This window comes from Chlorocebus sabaeus, chromosome 8 (genome assembly GCF_047675955.1).
Source record: "Chlorocebus sabaeus isolate Y175 chromosome 8, mChlSab1.0.hap1, whole genome shotgun sequence".
NCBI lineage: Eukaryota > Metazoa > Chordata > Mammalia > Primates > Cercopithecidae > Chlorocebus > Chlorocebus sabaeus.
In genome coordinates this window covers 75,550,967-75,566,811 of record NC_132911.1, presented here as the reverse complement: position 1 = coordinate 75,566,811, position 15,845 = coordinate 75,550,967, and positions in this window count along the sequence as shown.

Sequence of the window (15,845 nt, the reverse complement as noted above, 5' to 3'; positions counted from 1 at the left end):
TAAATATAAAATAGTTGTCACTTAGTATTAGATAATATCATATCACAGAACGTTTGGTCAACAAAAGTAATAAGGGAACACATATTCCTGTATATGAAAAAGTTTATCCTAAGATTAAGCTGGATTATGGAGCAGCAAACCTGGACCATTGTGTTTGCTTTTCCATCCTCCAGCTGAATTCCTTATATAAACACTGAATGAGGATATTACTGTCAACCTACAGTGTGAACTGTGGCAAGAAACAGCTCCACAAATTATGCAGCTACTGTATGGGATGTTGTTGAGGGTATCTTTCACAACATGACATGGCCCTTCTTATTAAGGATACATGGGAGAAACTGTTGTCTGGCCTTTGTTTCTACTATGCTTCTAACTTGTTTTCATCTTAGAAATATTGTGAATTAGAGTTGATTGTGTTTCAGTTGTGGCATGCGCTACTGGGAAGCCTACATGTAACTTTATGGCTCATTTTAAATCAAGTATATGGAGTATTATAATATCCTAATCTCACCCCTGCTTATCTTATTTTTAAAAAAATGTTTCTCATTATTCTGCTTTTCTTTAAGCTTTTTTTTAACTTTCTTTTTTCCCACCTTCCTCTCTTTCCTCCTTCCCCCTCTTTCTTTTGAAATATGTTTTGTAAATAATGAGTTTTTACCCTTCAGAGTGGACATTTTGAAAACTAATTTATTTACTACGTAAGTATTTATGGAATGCTTATTTTATAATAACTGTAGCTTTTTGATGAAGAAATTTACAACATTCCTTGAACAGTTAAAATTTTATCAAAATGGTAATCACAAATAATGACAAACAATATTTCCAGGAGGTTAAGGACAAGATACATTCATGGCTCTCTTTACTTGCTGTTTCTGGACCCCAGTCCTAGAAAGCAACCTAAGGGATACCTTTGGGATATTTGAGAAGAGAAAACGTGAGAGAAGCAGTATGTCCACAGTAATCTAGTTCTCTCACAAATAATGCGCCAATTTTTTGTCAGCACAGTATCTTATCATATCTCAGTGTGGCACACATCCTAACTCATGATTAATCTTTGGAGGTTTTGTTAAATTCAGTTGGTTTTGCTGTCCTGGGCTTATAATGCATGTGGATGGGGCTGGTGCTAGGGTTTGAAGGTTCTGCTGACCTCAGTTTAGAAAGTAAATACTATTGAAAAATAATGTTTTCTTTTATTAAGCATGTTCCTTATAAAATTTAGGGGAGATTGGGGACTGACAAGCAACAAACAAACATCACTTATAATGTAGTCACTGGGAGGTAGTAACTAGTATTATCTTAATAAACTCTTTCAACCTTTTTATCCTATACATGTCTAGGAAAGGGAGAGAGAGAGGGAATGAGATACTGCACATACTCCTTTGTAATTCTTGGTATCTTGGTATTCTCTTGTCTGTGATGTTGTTATCTTTGTGTCATTATGCCTTGTTCTACATTGTCATTCATAGTGGCCAGATGGTATTCTGTTGTATAGATATATCATAGTTTATTGGCTGGGTGCAGTGACTCATGCCTGCAACCCCAGCTCTTTGAGAGGCCAAGGCGGGTGGATCACCTCAGGTCAGGAGTTCAAGACCAGCCTGACCAACATGGTGAAACCCTGTCTCTACTAAAAACACAAAAATTAGCCAGGCATTGTGGTGCATGCCTATAGTCCCAGCTATTTGGGAGGCTGAGATAGGAAAATCACTTGAACCTGGGAGACAGAGGTTGCAGTGACCCGAGATTGCACCACTGCACTCCAGCCTGGGTGACAGAGCAAGACTCCATCTCAAAAAAAAAAAAAAAAATCATAGTTTATTAACCATTTCATTATAATTGTTTCCATTATAAATGCTATTAAATTATGGCAAATGTGTGTACACATGATTATGTGTGTATACATGTGTAACATGTGCACTAATGATTATGGCAAACGTGTACACGTGATTTTAAGTAGCTTGGTTCTATGATCCAAAGTCAAAACATTCCATAGCTTCAATTTAAAATTGAGACACAAATAGGAAATTAGTTCTAATGCAGACTGATATAGTAGGGCAAATTTATAATACACATTTACATTAGCAGTTAAATACTTCACGTTTATATTTAGTCAGGGAGATAATTTTAAGTTGTTTGAGGAAATTAAATGAGGCATGTAGCCTCATTCATCTGTGTACACAGCACGCATCTCTATTGGCTAGGAGAAGGAAGTTAATGCTAAACCTTAATTTAAAACATCAGTTTTGTGTGTTATAGATCCAGAGTTCAGGTGGAAATTTTTTAAACAGTGAAATATGGGATAAATATCTTAGAGATTGAATTTCAGTGAGCAAATTGTTGGTCAAAATTAATGTGCTACTTTCAGAGCATAACAACCCAATTTTCTTTCACATAAAAGTATTAGGAGGACCATTTTATTTTCACAAATAACTGAAAAAGAGAGATAAAAGAGATGGGGAGGGAAAGACAAACAAATCCCTATAGATTTCCCTGATTTACAGGTGGGATTCAAAAGTGCCTGCTGTGTGAAAAAGGCACCATTATGAAGAAACCCTCCTCAGATTACTCCATCAGAAACAAAAAGAACTCGGACTGAGTACAGCCTTTCAGCATTGTTGTACCACCACAGCAAATTAAATTCATTCAGGTTGACTTCATGGTATGTGTCACTTAAAAAACTTTCTTTTTCTTGTCTGTGCCTCTCCCCGCCACTCCCAAATGAATTGATTGCCCTGGAAACAAGGGGAAAAAAATGATCTAAGTTCAGTGTTAGTAAACAGCGTAGCGTGTTAAAATATAATAGAGGAACATTCCAATTTATTCCGTCGCTGTCTTGGTTTTGGGGTCAGTTTTCTGCTTTGTAGTTTTACTGCTTACACTCTGGTATAAAGAGTAAGGAAGTAGCACTGAAAAGCATTGTTTTGATGCTGGAGGAGGATTGGATTTGACTGACACATGGGTTAGTTTGAATGTGTTTTAGGACCAGGTGTTAAAAAAATTTCCCTTAAACATCCAGGAACTCAGGAAGGACCGTTTTTACCCCATGCTGAAATTTGTAAGCAAAGGCTTTAGTAGGTTCCTCCTGTTGGGGTCTTTACTACTATTGATTTGCAACAGGAGAATGAGGTCAACACATGGGCTGTGCATTCTGGAAAGTCTGACTCATTCTGTCTACCCTCTGCCCTACCTTTCCAACTTTAGTAACCTCTTCCTGAAGTGTGATGATTAGAACCTCATATCCTTACCCAAAAGCGGGCTCAGTGGTGCTGTCCATGGCACCAGAACAGCTCCCGCTGTCCTGCCTCTCTATCCATACCAATATCCCTGGAGAGACCTGGTGGCTTTTTACAGCATTCGCTAATAAGAGCATAGAACAGATGTTCAGTTTTCTTTTTTTTTTTTTTGGATGACACTAAAATACATTGTGTAAACTGGGCATGCTGTGAAGGGACTTAGTTGTCGCGCTAATTTTTAAATTACCTTTCTGCATATTATTCTCTTTATAGGAAGACCCAGGGAGTCTGGAAAGAATATCAAGCTATTCAGACTTTGCTGAACAGGAAAATCTATGTTAAATGCATAACTGAAAAAAACGTTTCTCCATCACATCTTTCTGACCTGTAGTTGACTTACCCTTTTCTTCAATGAGTCTAAAATGCAGGGAAATTGCCTGAAGGGCAGTGTTTGAAGACTGTGCTGTGTGTGTCTCTTTAGGCGCTTACTGTCTGTGTATATGTTATCTGTCCCGGGGCCTGAGGGCAGGACCAGGCCTTCCTGCACCTCAGAGTTCCAGCTTCTGTTGCAAAGCAGGTACACAAAGCCTCCTTTAACTTGCCTGCCATGAGCGGTAAGATGAAACATGCCCACTGATGAGTAACAGATCTGTCCCCTAAGACGCCTCTCCTTAGAACATGGCATTTGTTGACTCTGGGTGAGGCTTTTAGCATTTTCAGTCTGTAAGAAGATTTGGCCAGTAGCCCTTCTGTTGATTGTCATATTCCCTAGCCAGAAATGTCAATTACCAGTTTTCTTTCTTCATCTGTTCATTAAGCCTTTTGTATATTTTCACTCTGATTCTCAGGAATTAGTGATGACATGTGTCATTTTCATATCATTGAACTTCCTTAAAGGAATAAGAACACAACCGTTAAGCAGTTCTTTACTGTGTAGGGTTTCACATATTTGAGGATAGTTTTGTTTTATTTTTAACAGAAAGTAAGTGAAAATAGGCAAATTTATAGTATTGTTTAGCTCCTCTAACTCCTACTTATCCATAGAAATGAGAGTGAGGGCAGTTATGTCTAAGTGAAATAAGTCTACCAGCAGCTTATTTCCAAAAAGCTTATTATGGGCAATAATGTTATCCTTTAACGACTTGTTACAGGTAATAAAATTGGCTGATGTGGGTTTCCTATCTCCTGGTGCATCTGGGAAGGATGACTCCATGGGGAATCTTTCCCCATCTGTTAGGGTAATGAGGAAAAGAGGAGTCAGGAGGAAGGCAGAACGCAGAGGACAGGGAACCTGGGAAACCAGCAGACCAAGTGGTCACTTTGTGAATTGTTACGTGCAGGCTGTTGTATGAGAGAGCTGTTGGAGCCATCATGCTGTTAGAATGAGAGCTGTACTGCCAGACAAAGTGCCCGTGTGTGTTTTCCCCGATGCCCCTGCCAGCTCTTCATCTGGGCTTTTCGTCCTGGGAGGAGCCCTTTCTACACTGGGTCCATTTTGTGCCCTGGTTGACTTGTCTGGTCTGTGGCTCTCCAGAGGCTTATATTCCATAGAGATTCTTACCTTACAAACTCTTAGACAGCTCTCCCCTATTAAGAGTAAAGCAGGGTGTCGAGGCCTGAAATGGGCTTGCTTTGGAAAACTACATTATCTATTTTTGAGTAGTTTCAGAACTATCCTCTGATTGAGACCTGCCTTCTAAGAGAGATCCAAAGATCTCAAGATTAAATAGGTATCTGATTAGTGGCGATATCTGGCTCCACTGCCCCTCATGGAGTCCTCTGTGTGTGTCAGCATCTTTAATAGGCACTCCACAAGCATTTTGTCATTTAGTCTCATTACCTGTTGAGGGACTACTATTATCTTCATTTTGTTGACTGAGAGAACCCATGCCTGGAAAGGCTGCATCATCTGCCCATGGTCCTAGAGCTGGGATAGGAAGTCAGGCCTTCTTGGCTTTACAACACTCTACTTTCTTCCTGCTGGTTGTGCTGCCCATATTTCCTGGAGGTCCCTCGAAACTGTTGTCTCCCCACCAACTTCTTGCAGCCCTTTCCTCCCTCAGTGCTCACCTGGCAATACCCCAACCCTGGATTTACCTTTCTGCTTCCAAACAGAGGCAACTGGTATTTAAAGGGGGCAAAAAACCCTAAACTATAAAACTATGCTGATTAACATCACTAAAATTACTTGTCCCCTCCCTCAGCTGAGCATTCTGCATCACCCATTCATCCTTTTAGACATCACTGGTCAGCTCCCACTCCCACTTGGCACAGAAGGAGATTTCTCCTTCCATATCTCCATACCTACCTCTTTAATACTGGTGTTCTCCAGATTCAGTTCTTCTTCCTCAAGGTATTAACTCCCATGAAGATTCTAGTAACTTTCAAATGTTTCTCTAGCTCAGACCTTTCTCTTGAAATTTGGGCCTATATTGACCAATCTGTGCCTCTATTGCCACTTCAGATTTAACAGGAACCAAACCAAACTCATCATTTCCCTCAAATTTCCATTTCATTCCCTGTTTCCTACCTTTCTCCATGCTGCTACTACCCACCTGTCAGGAACTGAGAACAGCCTGAGATTTTATTCTAATTGTCAGTTAAAAAATTTGCCTACCATTGTTTCATTGATGTGGACACAAGTCTTCTGGGTCAGAGACAAGGAACTTTCTTACTCATAGCAAAACAAGCATCGTGAGCTTCAAGATGGTGTTGGTTTCCCTTGCCCCCCAAGTCCCACAGAGACACAATGGAGTGCTTCAGGTAGGGGCTGTATACATGTGAGTTGACATCATTATGGAGGGATACTGAACTTATGGACCCCAGAGACTGTACAGACAGTAGAGACCTAAAATAATCTAGGCAAAGATAAGGCTTACCCTTTTATGATGAAATTTCGATTTCAGTTTCTATGCCTTGTTTCCATTGTGACTACTGTCTCCCTTATCTTTTGGTTTCCTGTTCAGCTGAAAAGCTGTATTCATCCTTCAGGGCTCAGCTGCCTCACCTGCCGCCCATCCACCACTCTGGTAACTTTTCCTTTCTCAATGACCCTAAGAAATGTCATGAGTTCCTGGGTTTCAGAGCTTCTTGCATAATAATTGTTTATAGGTCTGCCTTCTCATCCAACTGTAAGCCTCTGGAAGGGCTCTGGCATTGTTGTAGCCCTCACTGATGGCACTGTCAGGCATCCAGTGGAGTCTGGCGTCATCTAACATGCCCTGCACCATTCAGATCATGCTGCTTCTGCAGCCTCTGTTCAATTTCTTCTAAAGTGATCTGTGGCACCAACGCAGTTACTCCATCTAGGTTTTAGCCTGACATTATAGGAGTGCTAAATTGTGAGAGTAACTGTTTATTTAATAAGATGGTTAAGGAAAAAATGTTAAAAATAACCATACTTTTCTTTTTTTGAGTACCTACTATGTACCCCGGTGGTAATGACAGGTAGAAACTTTACTGCTCCCCTAAAGAGAAATTAGCTTCAGCCATTCACTTTGCTCTGGTTATTTTACATTTCTGTTAACAATATTGAAGAATTTACCCTTTTTTATTATGAAGACTTAGTGAGTTTGGAGGAATCTGTCTTTAATCAAGTTTGGATGACATTTTGGGAGACTTAGCAGCTGGCAAGCAGAAGAGAGCCTGGCAAGCACACAGACACACACATTTCAGAATGGCATCCAGTCCCTCTTCTTATTCCTTGAGCAAATTCAAATTTGGTCAGGCTTCTTTCCATTTCTGCAAATTCTGAAAATTCCAAAATCATTTTGGTCTAACCTCACTGGAAAAACCATGTAACTACTTTCATAATGAGTTGATAACCAGTCAAATATTTTTCAGGCATTTCACATAAAAAGATAGATCCTACCCACTGGAGGATTAATAGAAGAAAAGCATAAAACCATCCTAAATCCCAACAGTGACTTTTATGACATTGCTTTAGGTTTTACAGAAATCTTATGTCAATTTGTTGTGTATAAAGCATATTACCTGGATTTTTATTGATATAAGCATTTGGATTGTATGTATGAGGTAGAGCATTGAGATCAGGTTCCTGAAAAAATATTATTATTATTATTTGAGACAGTCTTGCTCCGTCACTTAGGCTGGAATACTTTGGTGCAATCACAGCAGACTGCAGCCTTGAACTGCTGGGCTCAAGGAATTCTTCCTACCTCAGCCTCCCAAGTAGTTGGAACTACCATCGCATGCCACCATGCCCAGCTAATGTTTTTATATATTTTTTGGAGGGACATAGTCTTGCCATCTTGCTCAGGCTGGTCTCGAACTCCTGGGCTCACATGATCCTCCCACCTTAGCCTCCCCAAGAGCTGGGATTACAGGTATGAGTTGTAATACCTGGCCTGTTTATTATTAAAGCTGATTAAACCTAAGGTTTTATTTTTAATCAATAAAAATGTGAGAGAACTAGGTTTTTTAATGCTTCATAATCTGGAGATGTGAGACATTCTCTCTTTTTTTTAAAGTCATTTTTAAAAGATAGTAGAAAATTCTGTATGTGGTGGAACTGTGTTTGTCAAATTTATAAATACTGTTTTTCTTAATGAAAGGCTATCTAAAGCTTAAGCCAAATTTTGGAGTCTCTTAGTCTGTGTGACACAAGTGGCAATTAAGAAGTGGCAATGGTTGCTTGAGTGATTTGTTGTATTCAATATGACAAAATTAATTTGGATGAGTTGGTTTTTTTTGACAACTAAGTAGTGCTTGGATTACATTATTTTTGTTTGTTTTCCCTGAACATAGATAAAGAAGCTATATACCTTTTTCAGCATCCTAGATGTTTTAGCTTTTTGCTGCTATCAGCGTTTCTCACTCTAATTTGTCCTCTAAACCAGTGTATTAAATTTTTAAAGACAATCTCCATGGATGAATGACAAAGTGAGAGATAGTGGTGGGTAGGGCAGAAAGAAGGCAGACAGAACAGGACACAGCCAGCTGATGGAGAGGTGGCCAGTCCAGATAGTTTTGCTTTTCTAAGAAATAATTGCTATGTATTGCATCTGAACTTTTGGATATTTAAAAGTAATTCTGATTTTTTAATCTTTTTTTATTTTCAGAAGCCCTGTATTTTTTGTAGCATAAAACCACCCTTAGTCCCAACAACAGTGACTTTTATGAAATTGCTTTAGGTTTTACAGAAATCTAGATCACTTTGTTAGATATAAAGCATGTTACCTGGATTTTTATCGATATAAGCATTTGGATGATATATACAAGGTACAGCATTGAGATCAGGTTCCTGAAGAATTATTTGATTATTCTCTTTGAGATGGAGTCTTGCTCTGTTGCCCAGAAAATTTAACTAGCATTAAAAAACAGAAAAATTTGCAGATGTTGTCTCATTGAAAATAGTATTTAAAAGAAGTATTTTTTAACCTCAGTATATGTTCTTAGACCCTGGTTATCTTAGTTGACCCTGTCCTTAGAGACAGGTGTTCATAGCTTCAAGTTCCTTGTGGGTTGATTCATTTTGGGGCCATGCTGAGATGCTATTTTGGCAATGTACAGTATTGATCACCAGGGAGACTTAGAAAACCCACAGTGGATTAAAAACAAATCATTATCATTTCTTAAAAATATTCAAAGACCCTTTTGATAGTGGTAGTTTAAGCCATAAAAAATTATAGTACATTACCTTCTATGGTTTTCATAATGGGCTATGGGTTTGTTCCTTCTTTTATTTGTATGTCATTAAAACTTGCTGTCAAATATAAAGTCAGCTCATTTGGAGACTGTTGAACCCCTCTAGATGTTTTACCTGAAGTTAATGTATTACCTATGTACATATAGTACATCGGGTTAGAACACACAAGCAAAATGCTAGGGCTTCCTCAAGTGTGGCCAGGTAAGAGACTTACAACAGCACCTAGTCTGTTTTCACTTTGGTATAAAAAATAAAATTCTTCATTAAGAAAATTTAAATATTTAAGTTTATTATAATTAGAAATTCAGAGATACTATATAGTTCCAGACCAAGAATTAAAGAAACACAAATATTATCGCACATATCAGTAATCACTTTGAGCGTGAAGCTTGGATCCTAGTCACAGATTCTTGCCAGATACTTGGCCTTCTCATGGTACTGTAATTACTACTTTGTAGTTTTGCTGTTGGTTGGCTTTTTAATGCTATTTATTGCTGTTATCAATTAACTAGTCTCTTTATGGCTAAGAAAGAATTGCTATCTATATCTATAGCAAGTGGCTTCTCCTCTCTTTTTTCCCCATCCGTAAAGATAAAATTATGAATGCTATGATTATCCTCCTTTTAGCCAATGATGGTATACATTTAATTAGCATATTCTTCTGGCTTCCTCTTCCTTCTTCGTCAATATTCAATTAATGTTGAATAACACATTCATATAGCTCTTGGAGTTTCTTAACTATACTTTCTTTCTGTTTACTGAATCTGCTGTATTTTAAAAAGAGATATCCATCTATTTTTCCATCCATCCATCTAGGCAGTCTCTTAAGGGAGTATATTTTTAATCTGAAAGTTTTGAAATACAAGTTGAACTTAAGTTAAATAGTAGCTTCTTCATGACAAATTAACTATTTGCCTCATACTTTCAATCAAAGTATGAAACAAAATATGATTTAATGATTCAAAACTTGAAAATAACATGCTTATAAAGAGTGATATCTTTAAAGTAACAAACCTGATACTCCTTGACGTAATAGGAAGGTAAATAGGATCCAAACATAAACATAACACTTTTGTTATGTGAATGACAGATTGGCCTTTGATTTGAAGGATGCAAAAATTATAAATTTATAAAGTCTTTGAAATCAGTATATTAAAGTGATTTAAGAGGGAAATTAACAGCAAAATGATTATTACAAAAGCAAGGAATATCTTAAAAAGGAAAATTTGGTCAGTTCTCAGAAGACAAAATAATTTAACTCAGAACAGCAGGAGTAGCAAAAAAAATGGATGTGTCAGACAACTGTACCTGGCATACGACAACAGAATTATGTTAAATTGCTTCTCGTGAAAGTAAGCAAATATAGCTGTCCTTGAAGAGAATATTGATTAAGTGAAGGTATTTAATACTATAATTTGAACTGAATAGCTGTTTTCCTCTCTAATCATACCAGCATTGCTTTAAAAAACAGTCATTAAAGGGATCAACACAGATTCTGATAGGTTAAAAACAGCTTCTGTGCTGGGAACTTTTATAGCTACATCTAACCAGTACTATTGGTTACAATACAGTGTAAGTAATTGTCAATATAGTGTAAGTAATTGTTTAGCAAAATCTATCATTACCTCTAGAAGAACATATAATTTATTAATATGCATAATGTATAAAGTACATATTCTGAATTAACATGCATGATATATGAAAACACATATGGACTATATTATCTAGGGCATGTGAATATTTTTACTCCCCAAAAGGTTGCTCAGGAAACTGCATTTTATAATTCATTTATGTTCAAGACAGAGCATTTGCCTTTAGATAACAAGATATTTATGTTTATCATCTAGCACCAAACTAGCTTTTTTCCAGTGGACTTGGGTCCAGCAGAGTGATCTTACCTGCATGTCACAGCTGCTTTACTTCCTCATCCAGGGACATCCTGTGGATTTGTGTCTGGGTTCTCCCCAGAGGGGAAGATGAGGTTGCCTTGGCCAATGGCTTTTCCTGTTGCTAGCTAATCCCTGGTTGTTTGTGGATCCAAAAAAGAGCAATTGGAGAAATGGAATCCTTCCAATTCTTGAGCCTGGTGCTATTCATCATTTCCTAAAACCATTTAATTCTTAGCACCCAGAAAATTGTCCGTTAAATTATGACAGAAAAGTAATTCCATACCCTGTCTTTCCAGCCACTTTAGCCCTGGATTTAGGCATTGGCACTGTAGAACATAAAATCAGATAGTCTAGCACACATGAAAAAAAAAGCAACATTTTCATGAAGGTGACTTTTCTTGTCACTTCTCTAAATGGACATTTCTAAATGTGATGAGGAATGTCTATGGCAATTTAAGTAAATATAAAAATGAGAACAGTGTGAGTTAATTTTTTCGACCTCCATTTATGATGTTCAAAAATTATGTGAAAATTACTGGATTTAAAATCACAATATCTTAGTCTATTTGCGCTGCTATGACAAACTACCATAAACTGGGTGGCTTATAAACAACAGAAATTTATTTCTTACAGTTCTGGAGGCTGGGAAGTCCAAGATCAAGGCACCAGCAAAGTCAATGTCTGGTAAGAGCCTGCTTCCTTGAGGACTGTCTTTTCTCTGTAACCTTATATGATGAAAGGGGTGGGACTCTCTCTGTAGTCTTTTATAAGGGCACTAATCCCACTCATGAGGCATCTATCATCATGACCTAATCACCCAGACTGGAGTGAAGTGGTGTCATCTTGGCTTACTGCAACTCCACCTCCTTGGCTGAAGCAAATCTCATGCCCTAGCCTCCTGTATTAGTTCGTTTTCATGCTGCTGATAAAGATGTACCTGAGACTGGGCAATTTATCAGAAAAAGAGGTTTAATGGACTTACAGTTCCATTTGGCTGGGGAGGCCTCACAATCATGGCAGGAGGTGAAAGGTACATCTCACATGGCAGCAGACAAGAGAAGAGAGCTTGTGCGAGGGAAACTCTTTAAAACTAACAAATCTCATGAGACTTATTCACTATTATGAGAACAGCATGGGAAAAACCTGCCCCCATGATTCAATTATCTCCCACCAGGTCCCTCCCACAACATGTCGGAATTCAAGATGAGATTTGGGTGGGGACTCAGGCAAATCATATCACCTCCTGAGTAGCTGGGATTATAGGCATGCACCACCATGCCCAGCTAATTTTTGTACTTTTTAGTAGAGACAGGGTTTCACCAGCCTGTTGGCCAGGCTGGTCTTGAACTCCTGGGCTCAAGTGATCCTGCTGCTTCAGCTTCCCAAAGTGCTGGAATTACAGGCATGAGTCACCACACCTGGCCTTCAATTTTCATTTTTTGACCCCTGAGAATAAAAGGGAATCTCATACTTTTCAAAATTTTTGTTCTCTTCATTTATGTGTCAGTGTGAGATCTTTTTCTTCTAGGCTGTTATGTTCACCATTTTAATGAGCTTATGTTTACTTTTGTATCATGGGTTAAAGAAAAATTTAGAATAAATCTTTGAAAGTTATCTGGTCATAATGTGTCTTCTGAAAGCATGATCACACCAGTGGAGGAAAGTAACTTTGCCTTTGATCTTCCTACGCTATAGGAAAGCTAATAAGTCTGAAAATATACCTTACCCCATTTCCTGGTGAAGTAATAGCAAACCATTGATTTGACTTAATAATCAGCAATTGGTAAATATCCTACAAATGGGTGAAAACTATAGAGATATCTAGAGTAACTTAAAATCAACAGGTTTGTGTGACTCTCTAAGTTTCTCCTATGTCTATTACTAGAGAGTGTAGGGCACATGTGTGAGGTGGGGAATAAGAAGGAGTTGTCCTAAATTATGAATTCAAGAATTTTAAAAAACCAATAGAAGAAAAATGCAAATTGGGAGTTACTTGGATTTTGCAATCCTCATCCTTAGATTTTTGCCGAATACTCTGCCATCCTGGCTATGGCATGTTATTTGAGTATGAGTCGCTGGATCAGCTAAGAATGCTGCTTGCACAGTAGAACTAGAGGAGTAGCCCAAGATGGTTGTGCCAGTTCATGGACGTTAAAACAAATTTGCATATAAAACAAGAAACCATAACTAATTAACACCAGGCAGGTGGTCTTGATGGAAATTTGAAATCCAAACTGGGTCAGCAGGGAATACAGACTTGGCAGACAAAACTGTAACTGAAATGATTCCCCAAGACCCGCCAAATGAGCCTTCAGCCAACTGCCCTTACGAAAAAGCTTCCTATGCCAGTCATTTCTGGGAAAACTGAGCCAAGGACAAATGACTGTAGTTCTTAAAATGAGTATGATTACATTAAGATTTCAGGGCATTCAGATTTATAAGAGCTGAAGTAGGATCAGCATAGATGCTGTTCCATGCACATTTATTAATAGCAAGGAGGCCCATGGGGAAGGTTTGGCTGAGGTCTCAACAAAAGAGGGGTTGGAAGGTTTGCTGGAACAAGTTGGAGTTGAGAGAGGGAAATATTTAGACCCCCATTGAGAGCCAGAGCAAAATCAGATACCAATAATGATTGAACTATCTGGAGTAACAGCCAGAATAGCTGTAGTGTTGGGAGTAAAAAGTAAGTTTTACTGCTAGATGATTGTCAACAGAATGAAGGCTGAGAGGGTGAGATGATGAAATAGAGCGATAGAGAGAAGGGGGTTGTCTGAGGTGTGATTTATATCACGGTGCGTGATGAGATGACTCAGCAACATACCTTTGCTTTTCTTTCTCTTCCTCCCCAAAGGGGCACATAAAATGGTGGGATGTCAGTCCTAGATGGGCCCTTAGAGATGATCTGGTTCACAGCCCTCATTTTACAGCTGAAGAAGCTGCAGCCTGGAGGGGAAGTGCCTCACCAAAGGCCACACAGTGAATTCTTTAGCAGAGCAGTCGGGAAACCTGAGTCTTGACTCTTTCCATTTGTTGCCCTTTGTACCTCAAGACCAGCAAATGCTATTTTTGCTATTGACACATTCACCCACTTTATGTGTATTTAAATCCAAAGATGAACAGAGGTTCTGAAGAAAACTAGAGCAATCTAAACAATAGCTGGATAATTTCACATGAATGGATAGGAATATGATATCAGTAGGTTTTAAGTAGTTAGCACTGTTCTGAACTGAGCTTGTTGGAAAATGGTTCTCTTTCAGGAAGATTTTACTTTTTCCAATTATTAAAAATCAGTTCACTTATCATAAGAACCAGAAAGTGCAAGACTGTTTGAAATAAATAACACATAATCTATTATTGAGAAATAACCATGGCTAATATTTTGATATTTTCTTCCAGGTTTTTTTAACTATATCGTGTTTTATAAAAATTAAATCATAATATACACATCATTTAAAAAAATCAACCTTAATGAGATATAATTTTCATATTATGAAATAAATCAGTTTTCAGAGACTACTTGGATGAGTTCCAGCAAGTGCAATTAAAACTCTTAGCTATTTGTGTCTCCAAGAACAGCTTCTTGCCTGTTTTGCTGCACACACTTCCACCTGCCCCAAGATCCTTCATGTTTTCTGGTCTCTTTATTCATCCTCCCTTAATTTTAAATCAAAGTTCCCTCTGGTTTAGTGGAGAGGGATGAGTGGAGAAGGGGAAGAAAGAGGCTTCATTATTCACTACTAAAGATGTTATTTCATTGCTTATCAAAAGACAGCTTTGCTCCCTAAAAGGGTCTTCCTCCCTCTTACACAATAGAAATAATTTCGATCTTTTCAGTATTCAGTCTTTCCCTTCATGAACCTTGTATGTTTCACCATGGTTTTATTTCTTTTTTTCCAGAGACAACCATTTTTTACTTTCCTTTTAACTCCTACATCACAGACTCACTGTTGCCGTCTTCTGAGACACAATCCTCATCTTAATACCATTATGAGTTCCTACCCAGAATAATACTAATACTGTTGCTGATGATATTTAGGATATAGTGCTTGTAATATATCACATCACTTAATTCCTCTAGCAACCTTGTAAGGTGGGCCTTGCTATTCTCAGAGGTGAGAACATTATTGCTGGTAGTGGTTGTAAGTGTTTCTTCCTTATTTTTAAAATCAATATGTTTGTATATAGTAAATATTTTTATTTTCTTCTTTTGCTTATACCCTTATCATCTAGCATGAATTTGTTAATACTGAATTTTATATCACAGTATTTAATAGGCTATCAAAAGAGTAGCGTGAAAGAGAAGGACAGGGCCGGGCGCAGTGGCTTGTGCCTGTAATCCCAGCACTTTAGGAGACCAAGGTGGGGCAATCCCTTGAACTAAGGAATTTGAGACCAGCCTGGGCAACAAAGTGAGATCCTGTGTTTCAAAAATAAATAAACAAAATAATTTAAAACTAAAAATTTTTTTTATGTTTTTATTTAAAGATAAGTATATATACACTTAATTTCCTCTCTTTCTTCCTTTTTATTTTTTGAGACGGAGTCTCACTCTGTCACCCAGGCTGGAGTGCAGTGGGGCGATCTCAGCTCACTGCAACCTATGCCTCCTGGGTTCGAATGATTCTCCTGTCTCAGCCTCCTGAGTAGCCGGTAATACAGGCACGCACCATCACGCCCAGATAATTTTTTTGTATTTTTGGTAGAGACGGGGTTTCTTCATGTTGGCCAGGCTGGTCTGAAACTCCTGACCTCAAGTGTCCACCTGCCTTGGCCTTGCAAAGTGTTGGGATTACAGGTGTGAGTCACCATGCCCGGCCAAGGCTAGGTATTTAAATGTTCAAGGAGTTGATTTCAACTTATCAGATGCAGTGACCACCCCCCACCCCTCGGAAGAAAGGTACATTACATCACATATGCCATCTTGAAGTAAGATTCATTGATAATATAATCAACCACACACACATTAAAACAACAACAACAATAATATAATACTCTAACTAAAATGTAGCTGGAACTCTAAAGGAAAGCCATTTATAATAAAACAACATCTCTTTC